The sequence below is a fragment of the Megascapheus bottae genome, chromosome 30, assembly GCF_031878675.1.
Source record: "Megascapheus bottae isolate mThoBot1 chromosome 30, mThoBot2.hap1, whole genome shotgun sequence".
In the NCBI taxonomy this organism is placed as follows: Eukaryota; Metazoa; Chordata; class Mammalia; order Rodentia; family Geomyidae; genus Megascapheus; species Megascapheus bottae.
Window position 1 is genome coordinate 10,509,723 of NC_143538.1, and position 16,459 is coordinate 10,526,181.

Sequence of the window (16,459 nt, forward strand, 5' to 3'; positions counted from 1 at the left end):
GAAAGAGACAGGGAAGGAATATGTATTACAGTAAGAATACTTTTCAGAAAAATTATATGCATGCAAAAATAATACACCACCACCACCCTGGTCAGGTAGCTCTATTTCATTTCAGAAAATATTCTAGACATCTGGCCAGAGTGGCAGGCTGAGGCTGTCAGCAGGGGCTGGAGAGACTGCAAAGCCCCAGATTAGCAACAGGCCCTTTAGATGACAGCTCAATGTGAAATAAGCAACCGCCTCCATCCAATTCTGCCTGCATGGGTGTCAGTGCCAGAAAATGCTCCATCACAGAGTTAGTAGAGGCAGAGCTGACGGACGCTGAGCCTGACCTCGCCGCCCCAGGAGACAGTGCCCCCCGGGTCATGGGTGAGGGAGACTGGCAAAGGTCACTCAAGAGGGCCATGCAGTACAGCTGCCTGCTCAGAAACCATCCCCTCATCAACAGGACTCAGCCTCCAGCACTTGTCAAACCAGCCCTTTGCCAGCTCTCAGTGAACAGCAAAAAAAAAGAAAGAAAGAAAGCAAAGCCCAGCAAACACTCTCATTCGTAAGGATCCAAAGCACTGTGGAAAGAAAAGCCATGGGAGAAAGATTACAGCAAAGCATCCAGCCTGAGTGCTGGAAGAAACATCTGAGTCCTTTAGTCTCAAGACTGAAAAATACTGATTTAAGGAAGTGTAACATAAATGATGGATGGATGATCCGACAGACGGATAGACAGACAGATGGCAGCTAGATGGTCCCTGGAGATCTGCAGTTGCACCTTTTTATCTAGTTATTCTGCACCCAGGACCCTTTCCTCTATGCTCTACAGCTTCCCATCAGGTTTAGAATCAGTGACCCTTGGCTGTCTGGGAAGGTAGTGTCATTCTGGGCTAGTAGCTTTGGAAGCTTTGGGCTTCTAGCTGGAAGGAGGACTCTGTGATGATCCTTCCATGTGGGAGAAAGAGGTTTGTTTCTCCTAGTTAATCTAAACTAGTTACAGGTGTGAAGATAGATTAGTTATACCATGCAATACATGTGTCCTCATATATTGGACAGTATAGGAAGGAAGGAAGGAAGGAAGGAAGGAAGGAAGGAAGGAAGGAAGGAAGGAAGGAAGGAAGGAAGGAAAGAAGGAAGGAACAGAGGATAGAATGTAGAGATTGAACAAGGGAATAAAAAGGAAGAATGAAGGGGAGAAGGATGGAAGAAGGGAAGGAAAAAAGAAGGCAGGAAGGAAAGAAAGAAGAAGGAAGGAAGGAAGGAAGGAAGGAAGGAAGGAAGGAAGGAAGGAAAGGAAGGAAGGAAGGAAGGAAGGGAAGGAAGGAAGAAAGAAAAAAAGTAGTATATGCTACTCATATTTTCCACTCACAAATGATTCATATTTAGAGGCTCAATTAATGATTTCATTTATAGAGTCAATCGGAATTTAAATCAGAGCATGGTATTGGTTATATTGTGAATCTGTATTCTCTCTGTAACAGTAAGAAATGCTGCAAAAATACTTAACGCTAGTATCTCTATGAAGCCCATAATCTTCTTTTTCATGTTTTAGTTTCGTAAATCACTAATAGAATAAATAAGTAACACTCGCCAATGAAAAGAATGGCTACTATGTGTTTGCATTTTTTCTGTTGGTCATGGGGCTTTAACTCTGTGCCTGGGTGTTGTCCCTGACTTCTTCATCTCAAGGCTACCACCCTACCCCTGGAGCCACAGCTCTCCTTCCTGTTTTTTAGTGATTAATTGGAGAAAAGAGTCTCAATGTCTTTAGTGCCTGGGCTGAATTTCAACCGTGATCCTCAGATCTCAGCCTCCTGAGTAGCTAGGATTACAGGTGTGAGCCACCCCTCCAGGCTTTTGTTTGCATTCTTAACATTATTTAATTCATGTTATGAACACATGTAACGAGAGTAATAAGAAATAAGGAATGGACCAACTTTAAGTGTAACAATATAACCTGGAGAGCTAAGAGCTTTGAAGATGACCTCATTTTACAAACAAGGAAACCAAGACTCAGAGCCATTCAAGGGGTGTGTGAGATCTCTTAGAGTGGGGAGGTAGAGAGAATGAATGCTCGGCATCTATGCCACATCCCATTTTTCTCTCTCACGATTGGCCAGGGTAAAAAGAACCAGTCTCGGCTCTATTGGTTCAGCAGATACTTGAAGACAATCATATACTAAAGTATGTATTTACTCACTCATTGTCATCTGAGGTAAGAGGCATTAGTGCTCCATTTTTTTCCCCAGATGAAAAAAATTTCAATGAAAGAGAAAAAAAAAAAGACAGTAAGCAACTATCCCATAATCAAGACGGGCATTTAGGCTTTGAACTCACAGCTGTAATTTCATGTAAAGGGATTAATTCCATCTTCTTGCACTGAAACAAGAAATGGAGGACCAGTTCCTCGATTCCAAAGCATTAATTTTGTAGGAGGAGAGTTAAGATGGAAGCAAAGAAGAGACAGAACTTGACATAATGTAATGCAGCTTAAATGCCTCTAAATGACAGACTTTCCACGAATTTCATTCTCCTGCCATCCTGAATTTGAAAACAGACTTAAGAAAGAATGCCATGTTGCTGGGAGAACTTTTAATGGGTAGAAAGCTTCTTTGATCCTAGAAAATCAAAAGACGGTCTATCACATGCCAACCAAGTTTCAATCAGTCAACTTGTGCAGATGGCTCTGGGTGTAAATGGGAAGAGGAAAAAGATAATCCAGAGAAATCTTAGGTGGATAAAATCTGCATTGATTTTCAAATGTGACTCTTTTACTATCTTACTTTCTTTTCCCCTTTTTGCTACTGTGAAATTGCCTACATCTCCCTGGAACGGAACCAAGGATTAAATGACCTGCTGTTCTTCTGCCAAAGGTCTAAATTACAAGCTCCTTGCTCAGTCAACTCTTTCTAAATGAAGGGAAGATGATGATGGAATTTACTGGAGTCTCTTTTTAGTCAAAGGAGCAGGCATTGGCCTGCTCCTCACTCACCCACAAGAAGCTGTCTTACCTCCAAAGGAGTAAAAATTTGTGTCTTCATCTACTTTCTTTGGCTGTGAACAGACTCTTGATACTAAGAAGCTTATGAAGAAGAAAGGTTTATGGTGTGAGAAATTCAGACCGTGGTCTTACAGCCTTGTTGCACATTACGTCATGGAGGGTGCTGGTTGTATGGAAAGTCTATTCACCCCATGGTATACAGGAAGGAAGCCAAAGGGAAAACAAGAGGGAGAAGAAGCCTAAAGATTCCTAACTTCCTCCTTCTAGCTCCCACTTCCAAAAGGCTTCACTTCTCAATGGCCACACCAACTGGAACACAAATCCTTAACGCATACATCTTTAGGAAACAAGAGTTAGACGGGAAGCCAGTGAGCCCAGGGAAAGCTTTGTTCTTTTGTGGGGAAGGCATAGAAAGTCAAAACATCCATCTGTCCATTTTCTGACTTGTCAGATGTTGCTGCAAACTACCCTCTGACAAGTGTGAGCTCCAGCAAGCCCACCATCCTTGAAGCAGACTTGTCTCTGCTTCTCATAGAAATGAGATTCTGAAGACCATCGTGGAGATCAAACATGCAAATGAATGAGATTCTGTTGTTGTTTTCTTTTGGCGCTGGGACTAGGTTTTGAACTTGGGATTTGGGTGCTATCCTTTAAGGCTTTCTCACTCAAGACAGGTGCTCTACCACTTGATCCATAGCTCTATTTCCAGCTTTTACCTGGCTAAGTGAAGACAGGAATCTCAAGGACTTTCCTTTTTAGTCTGGTTTCAAACCACAGTTCTCAGATCTCAGCTATCTGACTAGCTAGGATTGTAGGAGGAACCACTAGTGCCTGTTATGAATAGGATAGGTGTGTTTATATATTTGTGTGTGTTTATATATACTATACATGAATGCATATATATATTCAGAACTGTAAGAAGTAACTGTCACAGAACATTGGGGAATGTGATTGGTTTTTTTTTTCTTTTTTAAATTTTTTATTGTAATTAATAGAAGGGTTAAATTATATTTGCCAGATAGAAGGTACATTACTTAACAATCATTGCTACCCCTTCTCGTGGTTTTGTCCCCACTTCCCTCTCCCACCTCCTCCCCTCATCTTGTTTTCCCTCCTTCCCTAACCTGTTTCAAATAAACATATAGACAATATATCAGATAACAAGGTAAGATACTGTAACAATATGAGATAACCAAGGGACAACAAAAGAGATGAGAAAAAACAGTACAGTAAGAAAACAGACACACCTTACATGACTCTTCTTTCTTTATCTTGGAGGTCCTTTCATTTAGCCTCATCCTATATGGCCTTATGTATCTAGGTTTTGCCCTATTGTAAACCTCTGCTAGGAGAGTCCAAGGTTTATACTAATTATGACAATTGAGGGGAACCATTGAGCCTATGTTCCTTTGAGTCTGGCTTACTTCACAAAATCAGATTAAGTGAAATCATATTAATTATTTTTCTTTTATGGGTGGTATTTCTGCTAGTTTCTAAGAACATTTCACCACCCTTTAGGATATGAAAATATTGTTTTAGAAAAGTGATATTCTTGAAATCTTTTTTAGTGTAAAATTTTAATTTGATCCCACAATATAGCTATTTTTTTCAAAAGTTTGAGGTTTAAATTTGTATAATGCATGAGGGGGGACTGTGGTTGTTAAAAGACGGAGAGTGCCGTTACATGATAGGCAGAGGATGCTCAGAGAAAAAGCAATAAAGACAGTAGACTAGTTGTAAGGAAAACTGATCCTTAACATCTTGTAGGTTCAAATTCCCCCAAGCTACATCCCTTTAACTTTGGTCCTAAAAGGGACTTTTTTTTCAAGTTTTTCCTCCAAGAAAAGGATCAACACAAATCTTTCAGAGATCAACATTTGTGCACAGCAAGGGAAGAAGGGAATTTGTGGCAAGTGAGAAAAAAGTAGAGGTAGATTTTTTTCTTTTCCATTGGAAAATATACATCACTATTGGAAAAGGGTCAGGAGAAAGGAAATGATGTTACTGTGACAGCAACACGAGCAAAGCCAGGGTCAATAGATTTAAGCCTTGGGCTCTGTGATCCACACTTCTTGTCTGTGCAGTTTGAAGCCTGACTGCCAAGGTCTAAGCCATTCAATGGACATCTTCCGTCATACTCATTTCCAAAAGGATATAATTTCCTATCCAAGCTGTAACATACCAACGTTCAAAAGAAACTGCTGTAAGTTGGTGGAGATAGAACTGTGTGCCCTAACTGGTGATTAGCAAATTTATTGCATGATGAACCATTTTCAGTGCAGCCCTGGAAAAATAAAAACATGCTTCTTCCTGAGTAATTAGTTGCTCTTTACCTCCAACAAACTGTAATTTTTATTCCTTTTACACAAGCCTATTTATTAGGAGAGAGAGGTAGCGAGCATTTATGCTTTTGTATTTCTACTGCAAAGAACGTGGCACCCAAAACCTTGCTATGAAGATTCTGAATGCCGCTATATTTTTTTAAAAATCCACATTAATTATAGACCCACTTATTCTTAGAAAAGATGGGAATTGCAACAGGATGGTAGTGCAGAGGGGAGGGGATTCATATAAAAATTGCCTCTCAAAGAACCCACTGAAATTTCCATAACATACTCCACATGACACTGATGTGTGAAAATTGACACCAAGATTTGAAAATTGGGACTGAAGGAGCCCAGGCATAAAATAACTTCAATTTTGTGCTTTTTCTGTCTCTCCGAGGAATAACTCACAGGACTGACCAACACAACACAAAAACAAGTGGAGGGGAAAGAAAATCCAGGGAGAAGGATAGGAGTTATTAAGGAAAAAACACACTTCTCATTCACAGAGAGAAAGGATGATCAATGGATTTAGTCACAGAGAAATTCAAGCAGAAAATTGCTGCTGTTTATCTGCACAGCAAAAAAGTTTAACCAAAGCAGAATTCTTTAGGCCCAAGGAAGGCATCCATACATAGCTACCTGTGGGAAAGAGATAGGAGATGAGTCTTTGGACCAAAGGAAAATGGTCAAATCCTCTAGCTGCTAAGTTATATAAAGAGGAGAATTTTGATAGAGGAGGGTTCATATCTGAAATGCCTTGGGTCAAGGCTCACATCCATTACAGCCCCACATAGTTTCAAAATCGGATGAAATAAATAATCTCTTCAGTTCTAATGTGTGCCCTTGAGTGAAAGTAATACCTCCCAAATAGTATCCAAAATGAATGTGAAAATGGTATATTGTACATGGACAGTCAACCTGCCAAGACTGCCAAATGTAACATCATTACTGACAAAATGGAACGTACTAGCAATTTCTCACCTGTTTTTTTTTTAAATATATTTAAAGAGCAACTTAGAGCACACTACATTGGCAAGTGCACTTCTAAAGCTTGAGGGAAAAAAAAACACAGGAGATAAGAGACCTTCATCCACCCAAACTATGTCTGTCCTGGGTTACATTTCATGGGAGAAAATAGAGAACTCAATTATCTAGAGATGGCATAGTTGTGAGTGGAAAATGGCCATTCACAGCTGCAGAAGTATTTCAAAAGATGTCATCTCCAGCCCAGCCTTTTAAAACTCGCTAGAAAAATAGTGTTCTATGTAAATACTATGTGCTACTCTCTGGTAAGATCCAAGAAGTGTGATAAACAGCAGAACTTCCCTCTAGAAATTTCTTTAACACTCCGAATGGGAGAAAACATAATTTTAAGGAAAGCACTCATCTCACTGGCAGTTCCCAGATTTTAGGTAAGTATTTAATTGACCTGTAAAGGTCAATTTCTTCACCTTCATAGAAAAGAAACAAAATAAATCTACATCAAGCTGGCCAAAAAGTGATTGTATTTGAGTGACTATCTGGATGTGGTTTGTAATCTGTGCTAAATAGGAAATGAATATCAGCCAATAATACCTTATTTCAGTAGAATTCTATCACGCACTCCCCAGTCTTTATAGGACGGAGCCTATAAAAGCCATATTTCATTTTAGAGTGTCCACAATATTTTGTGTCTGTTTTCCCCTTGGTCTTTATACTTATTAGGCTAACACCAGCTTCTGTAATAAGCAACTTGAAACTTCAGTGATTTTACACACACACACACACACACACACACACACACACACACGTATATATAAGTATATATTCATAAAACGTGTTTTTATCCTCTAAACTCATAATTAGAGCCCAAGCTTCCTGATAGCCATCTATCCTTACCATGTGATTCTGGCACTGTCTTGGATTCTGGGAAATTCTGCTTTTGATCACTTTTGTGGGGGAGCAGGGCATGTAGGGGTTGTTTGTGGTTTTAGAAATCAAATTTACTTTGGCTTCCGGTTTGCTGTGTTGCCACCTGAGCTTTCAGCCTTGTCTGGAAATGTCCTCCATGTACTGACAGAAGCTCATGGAACATGAGCATCCCCTTTGATGCAATGAAGATTCTCAAGTTTGGACTCTGTGAATGACCATTCTCTTTCCATATCAAGTGTTGTCACAGTGGCGCTGGAACAGAGTTTGAAAGCCACTCCCGTTCAGAACCAACCCTTCCCTGGAAGGTTCTTTTCAGCCACCTCATTCCACTTGTACTCCACTGGTGAGAAATCACACAATCACACACACTCAGCGTAAAGACGGGAATGTCAGCTGGATCTGTACCCAGAAGCAGCAAAACTGTCTCTACTTAAACTTTTCTTCTGAAAAGACCTCCTATAGACAGGAAGCATTATTATAAGAACCTCAAATTTCATTATTATTATCATTATTATCTTTAAGTAGTTGTACGAAGGGGTTTCAACTCAATGAGTCAGTTTATGAAATGTCACCCTTTCATCACCCCTTTGAGTCTAATGAAATGAATGCCTGCAGCTGGCACATGAGCTGTCCAGGGCTTGGCACTGAGGGCAAATGGACGAAGATAGATGAATAAAGAGTGGAAGAAAGGTGGAAGAAAGGAGGGAAATATGACTTATTCCTCTAGCACTTGTGCTTCATGAAAGGATAGAGGATTGCTAGAAGGATTATCTTTTACTCAACGAAGGACACGGGATTTACTCATTTCTGAGAGAGAAGATATTTCTCTGCCACTTCATTTCATTGCCAGGAAAGGAATTGCTTCTCACTCCATATCAGGGCCTTAGAGGGACGCTGTAGAGAGGTTTACAAGTCCTTTAGTTCTATTCTCTCTGACACCAAAACCCTTCCAAGATGGGCAAAAGACCCCACGAATATTCTAGTTTTATAAAGTAACCAGCGTTGTGTTTTAAACAAAGCAGGGAATCCCTACATTTGTCAGGAAATCCCTACATTTGTCAGGAAATACCTCATTTATCATCTCAAATAACTTTAGGATCAACAACAACAACAACAAATAGGCCAAGGATCCTCCATACTTGTAGCAATTTTCCCTCTTATTTCTTCACCTGAAAGAGGTCTGAATCAATATTCACATAATGTAAGACAAAAGGCCACAGGAGTTTACTGCTAAAAGATCTCAGTTCTTTTTGCCCAAAAGACAGTTATTTTCTTTCACCTCAAAACAACTTCAGGATATTGCCCCGGGGCCCTGGGAATATTTTGTTATTTTCTGTGTGAAATATTATATTCCCTGGTGAACATGGAGAGATTGTATTACTGTCCGTTGATTCCCTTAGTTGACACAGCCAGCAGTTACGATGACCTTGATGTTCAGGGCTGCATCAGAATGTGAGGCTTTTCGGCAGGAGGACTGCAGAAAATGCAGAGATTGGGTAGAAAAAAATACCATAGAAAACTAAAGCATCCAAGCATCTTGAGCTCTTGAGGACTCACAAGTCCACTGTGTGACCCGTGACACTTCAATGCCATTCCAGCCCCAAAATATACAGGCTGTTCCGCTGCTTGAAAGAGAGAACAGGGTAGAACCTCATAATTCATGCCACTTACTAATTAGGGAGCGCTGGGGAGAATCAGTTGAAATATGACTTTGTCTCCACTGTGTTCTTATCTGTCCTTCAGTATAATTTTCTTTCTGGTGATAAAAAGCAGCTGGAATGGAGATAGAAAAGATCTACCACTTAGTTTACTTAATTCTTTTTTTTTTTCCTTTTCAACGACTCCTGGAGCTCTGATACTATCCTGAGACCCGCCGCTTCTAGAGTGGAATAAAAGACACCAGATACACAGTGAGTTATGGTAACAAATGGTACCAGAAGGATTCTTCTCTGGATTTATTTATTTTTATTACCATGACTATTGTTTTATTGTTACTTTGTGCTGTGTTAAACCTAGGATGACGGTCTACAAGAGTGGCTGCTGGCTGTTTGCATGCACTGGATCTCATTGATTAGGAAGTGAAAAATGTAATAGTGAAAAATAGCTTACTGGGTTTACTGTTTCTCTGAGGCATCTCTGTGGCAGCATGGCTGGCTGTACACGCAGCCAAAGCCATGGATAGAATTGGAAAGGGAGCCAGGATTCAGGATGTGAAAGGTGTTAGAGCCTCCTCCAAACCTGCTGGCAGCCTGTGACAGGGAAGATCCTCCTTCTTTCCATGAAAGTCAGAGGCTCACTGGGTCACCAGGTCCCCGTGTGCATAAACACGTGCGAGCCTCCTGATTAGTCATGTATGTTCCTTAAGTTGTGTGTGTGTGTGTGTGTGTGTGGAGGGGGATGGGTGTCAGCTCACAAGATAAGGTGAGAAAAGTAGTCTTCTCCACCTCCCTAGCTGTGAGAAGCTTTTGCTCAAATCACCTTGAAGACTCCTAGCTGTGAGTGGAGAGGAAAAGGAGAGAAAAAAACAACAACAACAATCTTTTAAGTACGATGGACAAAACTTTTAAAGATTTAATGGGAAAAGAGAACTTGGGATTTGAGCTTTACAAACATCTTCGTGGACTGGAATATAATTTATAGTTCTGCATGTGTAGTAATGTAAGAAGCACCATTCTTCACTGACCCAACTCTTTAGAAAGGGACTCTCCTATGTTAATGTAGCTATGTTCTGGAAGATGGAGAGAACTGAATGAGTCCTCACATTGTATATGACGTACAGAACAGAACTTTCACACAACTCTGCACAGATTCTGTTCTCTGTAGACAGAAATCTTGGTTCTGCTAACTACATCCTTAGGATTGTTCTATGTGCGTGAACTTCTTAAGATCCAGAAACACAACAAATCAAAGAAAGACTTGGTAAATGGAATTGAATCAAAGTTATTTAGTGCTTCAGTTGCTCTTACACCCTGAAAATTTCTGATACCTCACAAATCAACAACGTGTTTCATACAAGTGATTAAATTTTTCACAGTCCAGTTGGCCTTAAATCAACATTTATGAAGCATGTTCTCAAAGAAATCCAATCAGCAGGCCAGTGAGGACAAGACGAGAGACTCCTCATCTTCCTCCAGTTCTTGCTTACTGACTTCTTGTTCCATATGACACAGAATTAAAGCCATAAGCCGTTTCTTTGAGCTCAATCGTACATGAAAGATCCATTGATGAGTTCATTTAACAGTGGTGGGTATCAGATACCCTCAAGTTAAATGTCTGTTTCTCCACGCTGACTAATTCTATTTTCCCTCCTATCTCTTCTAGCTTTCCAGATCATTTCTATCATATTAAATCACTATTTTTGCATCTGAACTTGTGTAGTCTGATGAATGTCAGACTTGTGTAGCCTGAGATGGGCAATGGAACATTAAGGTAATGAATTTTGATCTATAGCCACTTATAAACACTTAAAACTTTTGCTTGTCATCTCCAAGAAATCACAGCAAAAATAAATCTAGATTTACAACCCACACCAATGAGTCTGTCTCAGATTTCCTAATCTGGGAGACTGAAAATAAGAATTACAGAGCAGGAACGCCACAGAGAGTAATCCTTATTGTAAATTACTGAAAATGTTGGACAGGGAAAAGCATGCATGCCAGCTTTCTCAGACCTCCTTTGTAGCCAGAAAGTGCCTGCAGCTAAATTAAGTTTGTTTCACAACACTTTGCAGAGAGAAAGGTTGCCTTGGAACTGAACACTCATCAAGCATGCAGGATACAAGCATCAATCTCCACGTGGAAAAATGACAGTAGATTTTCTCCCTTGCTTTCTTTTGCAACTCTACAAGACACGGTGGTTCCATTCCCTCACCTGGTAAAGTGAGGGGAAAATGCAATCTAGACTTTTTCTGTGGTTGTCGTCCTGTGCCAGTGTATTGGGGCATGGATTCTCTTATTAAATTATTATTAATAACCATGAAATAAATGTAATTAGTATTCTCTTTTATGAACAGGAAATGACAACAACAATATATCATTGACGTAAGTAACTCACCAGGAAACAGTTAGGGAAACATCGACCAGAACATGGACAAACTCAATCCTTGCACCTGATTTCAAGTAATCAGGCATGAGGGACTATGACAATTCCTTTTAGAAAAAAAAAATAATTGTTGTTCCTGGTAATCATTTGTCTTGTTTCATTTACTTGGTTCACTTGAAGTCAAGTCATTCGTGTTGACTTCACTGGGGGAAGAGAAGCTGGGACAAGACTCCTTTTGTTGTGCAGGATTCTTTCCAAAAAAAAATAAGAAAGAAAAGAAAATCTCATCGCAAAGTGAATCATGATGATGTAGAACCATAGGCTGCTGTGCTAGAAAAGGTCAGCAAGAAAGCCAAAACCAATAAAGTACTGTGAACCAGGCTCTTGGAAATGATGTGAAACCATCGGGTCAAACAAAAACTTTGTTCAGCTAAAACAGACTCACCTTTTCCAGATACCTGGCAAAGTGTCTCCTTTGGGCTTGCCCTGGACAAGACTTCCCACCATCTTTTCCATGATTCATCTCTCTGACTTAACTTTTGCAAAGATCTCAACTCAATAGTACAAATGAGGTAAGAGAAAAATCTTCCCTTCCTATCCACTTAGGCATTGGTACAAAGTCAGATATCCTTTTGCCTATTTCAGGCTAGATATAGATTATTATTAGGCATCTCTTAGGTACCTTGGGAAGAGGACCACAGATCTTTGAGTCTGATTTTTCCTCCTCTTTCTTTTGTTCCATTATAACATCCAAGTTCAAGGATGCGGGCATTGTCAAAATACTTGACCTAGAAAAACAGTCACAGCACCTTCTCTCCTGCTGGCTGCACGGGGGTGATAAATTACAACAAGCATTCTTAATTTTGCTTCTAGGACATGGTTTTGCACGTGGAAACTGCCTTCTTTCTTTTCTTCGAAAAGAAAGCATTCGAAATAAAAAAAATAAGTAAGATGACACAATTGAAGGCAGATTGCACTTCTTAAATGTGTCTTCTACACTACTCTGTATAAGCAAAGGCATAAAAATATTTTTCAACGCTGAACAAATTAAGGTTATGCAGAGCTGTACAAGTAAATGGAACTACAGTTTGGAGATACAGTCCAACACTTAAAAATTTTGTTCTACTCAATCACATGGTCTACATGGACTTTTTTTTTAATTTTCCCCAGAAGCTAATATGAAATTCCTTTTTCTTCTTTTTCTGTTTTGGGGGTTGTAGGGCTTGAGTTCAGGGTCTGAGTGCTGCCCCTGAGCTCTTTTGCTCTCTATTAGAGTTATATCACGTTGAGCCACAGCTCCATTTCTGGTTTTCTGGTGCTTCATTAGAGATAGGAATTTTATGGGCTTTCCTTCCCTAAGCTGGCTTTGAACCATAACCTTCAGATCTTAGCCTCCTGAGTAGCTAGGATTACAGATTTGAACCACTGCCCCCATTCAACATTGATTTAATGTTCAGATAATTATTTAGCACATACAAGATACAAAGAAAACTCTGTGTAAAGGATAGAAACATGAAAGGAAGCATTTAGAAACCACATGGCATAATTTGACCATTCATTCAAGTCTATCTTATATAGATAGCTATCTCTATTTGCAATATTCCCACCTCGTGGTTCATGAGCTTTCCCATAAAGTATGTCTGCACGTCAATAGGAGGGCTCAAATAAAACTCACCTGTTGATTTCACACCTGTATTCCTCAAATTATATTGTATATTACGTTATGCAACCAAGGCATCTCTGATAATTGCCAGTCAAATGATATTTGAAACCTTGCAACACATTAGTAGAAACCCAATAATAATGAATCCCTATAGGAAATAAAAATCTATTTCATAAAGTGGCTCACTCCCTCATAATTTAACTTTGGAATGCTAATCCTGTTTTCCTGTGCCTAACATATAAAATTTCATTTGTAGATGGCAAAAATAGTAGAATCATTAATTTTTGGTGCCTGTTTTATTTGGTAATCACAATCAAACTAGTTAAATTACATACATTACCATGAGCCTATTTAATCTAAAAAAAAACCTTTGAAGATAGCATTGTTGTTGTTTCTTTTTGGAGACAAAGATACTCAGAATCAAGCAAGCCAGAAACTCTCCTATTCTTGCTCACATGACTAGCAATGCAAAATGCTGGGAGTGAGAGCCCAAATCTGCACTATCCTTCTATCTACCTCTAATTTAATCCATCTCTCTGACGAAAAAATATACATACCTGACAACAGAATAGAAGAGAAAAGGATAGGGAAGGATGGGTCTGGACAGATGGGTGAGACTGTTTAAAGGATGATATTGGATAGATACATTGTATTCGTAACCTGCTTGGTTAAAATGGCAACCCCTTTGTACAACTAAAGATGAACGAATAAATAAAAATGTTAAAAAAATAGTTGAGCCCGACAATTTGGAAGCATCAAATATATGATGAATTGAGCTCGAAAATAGTGATGGCCACATCCACCATTGATAGCTTGGAATTTTCTCACTGTGGAGAGTTCTACCAGGTTAGCCAACACTTTAGTTTCCAACTGCCTAACCTAGTGAAAGGTCATCTTGCCAGCACAAGACATTGTGGTTTTGACAATTGGAGGGTCCTGGCATCCATCCTAAAAAGCAAGAGTGAATGTTTCCCTGTAGATATGTTTACAATTTGCTGTCTTGTTGTCCTCTTGTAAGTCAAAGGTGTGGCATGCAGAAAAAGGAATAGGTGAAGTCAGCTTCAATACCATCTTTCTCCAGGAACCCACCCAGTCCAGCGGCTCCTTCATCAAATACTCATCTCCCTCAAAAACACAACACTGATCTTTTAGCCTTTTGTGACCCCAGAATTGTTATGAGTCCTTTGGGAACAGCTGGCCTGCTACTTTCTCAGCACCACAGCTTATATCTGTGTCGCTATAGTATACTAGTCCACCTGTGTAGCCTTTACATAATAGAGAATTCTGGGGTCACCTGGGGTCAAATCAGGCATTCCAATGCTTGTATCAGGACATACTCTCTGGTCCTTGGCTGTCACTTGATTAAACCATAGCAATCCTATGTGGGAAATTATGGCTGCCAGATAGTCGGTGACACATTCAAAAAAAAATCTAAATGATAGCAGAAATTCGTGAAAAAGAAACATCCCATAGTAAATCTTTGAACTGAACTGGACTTCTAATTTGTTAGTCCTCTGATTTAGGGCCAAGTCCTTCTCTCTGCAAATGGACTTTCTGATGGCTTGTTCTGCAATGTCTTTCTGTAAAAAAAAAATCATACCCATCAAACCACATCCATGATTTTCAGTTTCTCCAAAGTGGAACAAGAACTTAAAGACTTGCAGAGCAATCTCAGAAAAGAATCCATCTAAATTTTAATGATCTTTCCCAATCTTATACATTTGTCTAACTCACACCTAATTTCACAGCAATTACTTTTTTAGCAAAACGCCTTCATCAAATCGCTCCAAAGTATTCAACTTCATTTTCATAGACACAACATCTTGCTTTCCTCTAACACTAATATTTCACCAGTTTACATAATGTTTAATGGAACTGAGCAATTACAGCCACAGATGTGCAAGCAGTTTAAGTCGAAATGGCGACAAACACACCTGGTTTGTGGAAAGCAGCCTTCTCCACCCATTGGAAGAAATGGAGCCCATAGCGATTTGGGGGGCCCTGTATAGCCTAGCAGGGATTCTGCTCACTCTGGAAGCTAGGAATCCATGGTAAAAGTGAAGGTTGAGCACTAGGAACAGCTACCTAGCTACCTACAGGAAGGTTTATCTGTGTCTACCATAGAATCTACGAGAAATGAAGCCTTGGTTTGAATGAATCCCCCATGGTTCATTTGTTAGAGATGTAATCCGCTATACTGAGAGATGGAATCGTTCAGAAGGGCAGAGGACCTAATGGTTATCATTTCATGAAAAAAGTAAGGTTGAGAGCACAACCACTTGACTTCAGATAGGAAGGAAGGGCGGGAGGGAGAGAGGGGAAAAAACCAAATGCAGACGGGAACAAGAGATGTCACAAGAGTTCTTTCTTGAGGAACGTTCTGGCCACCTCCAACTTCAGTCTTGGAATTGTCATGTTTTGTGACTCACCATGTACCTCTTGCTGTCATTAAAAACACATACACACTAGCATGTGTTGGCTTCATGTTTGAATATTTATCGCTGTTTTTCCTCTAGACTGATTAAACTATCAAATATATTTGAGATTCTTAGCTTCTCCAGTATCTCTCATGTTGTAACAATGTAAGAATAAGTGATCCATTTTCTAGGTTAGTTATCATCAAACAGCCCTCTGTCTTCTTCCAGAGCTAACAGAGAATGCTTCCCAATGATAATTTGGAACTCCAAGAAGAGCAGAATCCACACAACATTAGCAGCCAATTCCCTTGGCGTAGGTTATCGCACAGATCTGACGCAGGGGCAGAATCTTTAGTACATTTATTTGCTTTGATTATGAAGCACTAGGGCTTATATAGCTATCATTCTACACTTTCCAAAGCACTTTCTCAATCACGATCTTTTTCTCATAGTGGTGGCAGTATCTCTCCTGTGTTCCTTGTCTCTTTCCACAGGCTGGCTGTCCTGTGTCATATGTGCACTCTATTCAGAATGAGCCTATTATCAGATAAAGTCCATTGATCTTAGACCAGAACCCTCAGTCAAAGCAAACTCATTTCTCCATTACTTATCCAGTCTTTGATATTGTGCTGTGAGCAACAGAAACTAGACTGAGAGGTAGAAACTGGGTGAATCCTGATTAACCAAAAGGAAAAGAATAGTGACTCCCTTCCAAAGTTTGGGGAGAAGATTAAATGAGATCAAACATGTAAGATAAATTATCTCAGTGTCCAACACACAGTGCATGGAGGATAAATGAATAAGTGATTTTTTTAATGTTAAAGCAAGGTTTAAAGGCAAGATTGATCAGAAAGGAAACGAGAGTAAGGATAGGTAAGGCAAAGGAGAATTCAGGCATTGCATCAATTTATCCATCTGGCCCCTTGTTATAATAATAAATGATAAGGATAGGAAAAGAGTAATTATAATAGTATAGCTCTGCCACATTCCTAGCACTATTCTTGTCTTTGCATGCATTAACCCATGTAAATCCTTCCAACAAGCCTGTAAAGTGGACACAAAAATACCATCAATACTACATAATCAAACAGCCAATCACAGAGCAGCGAGG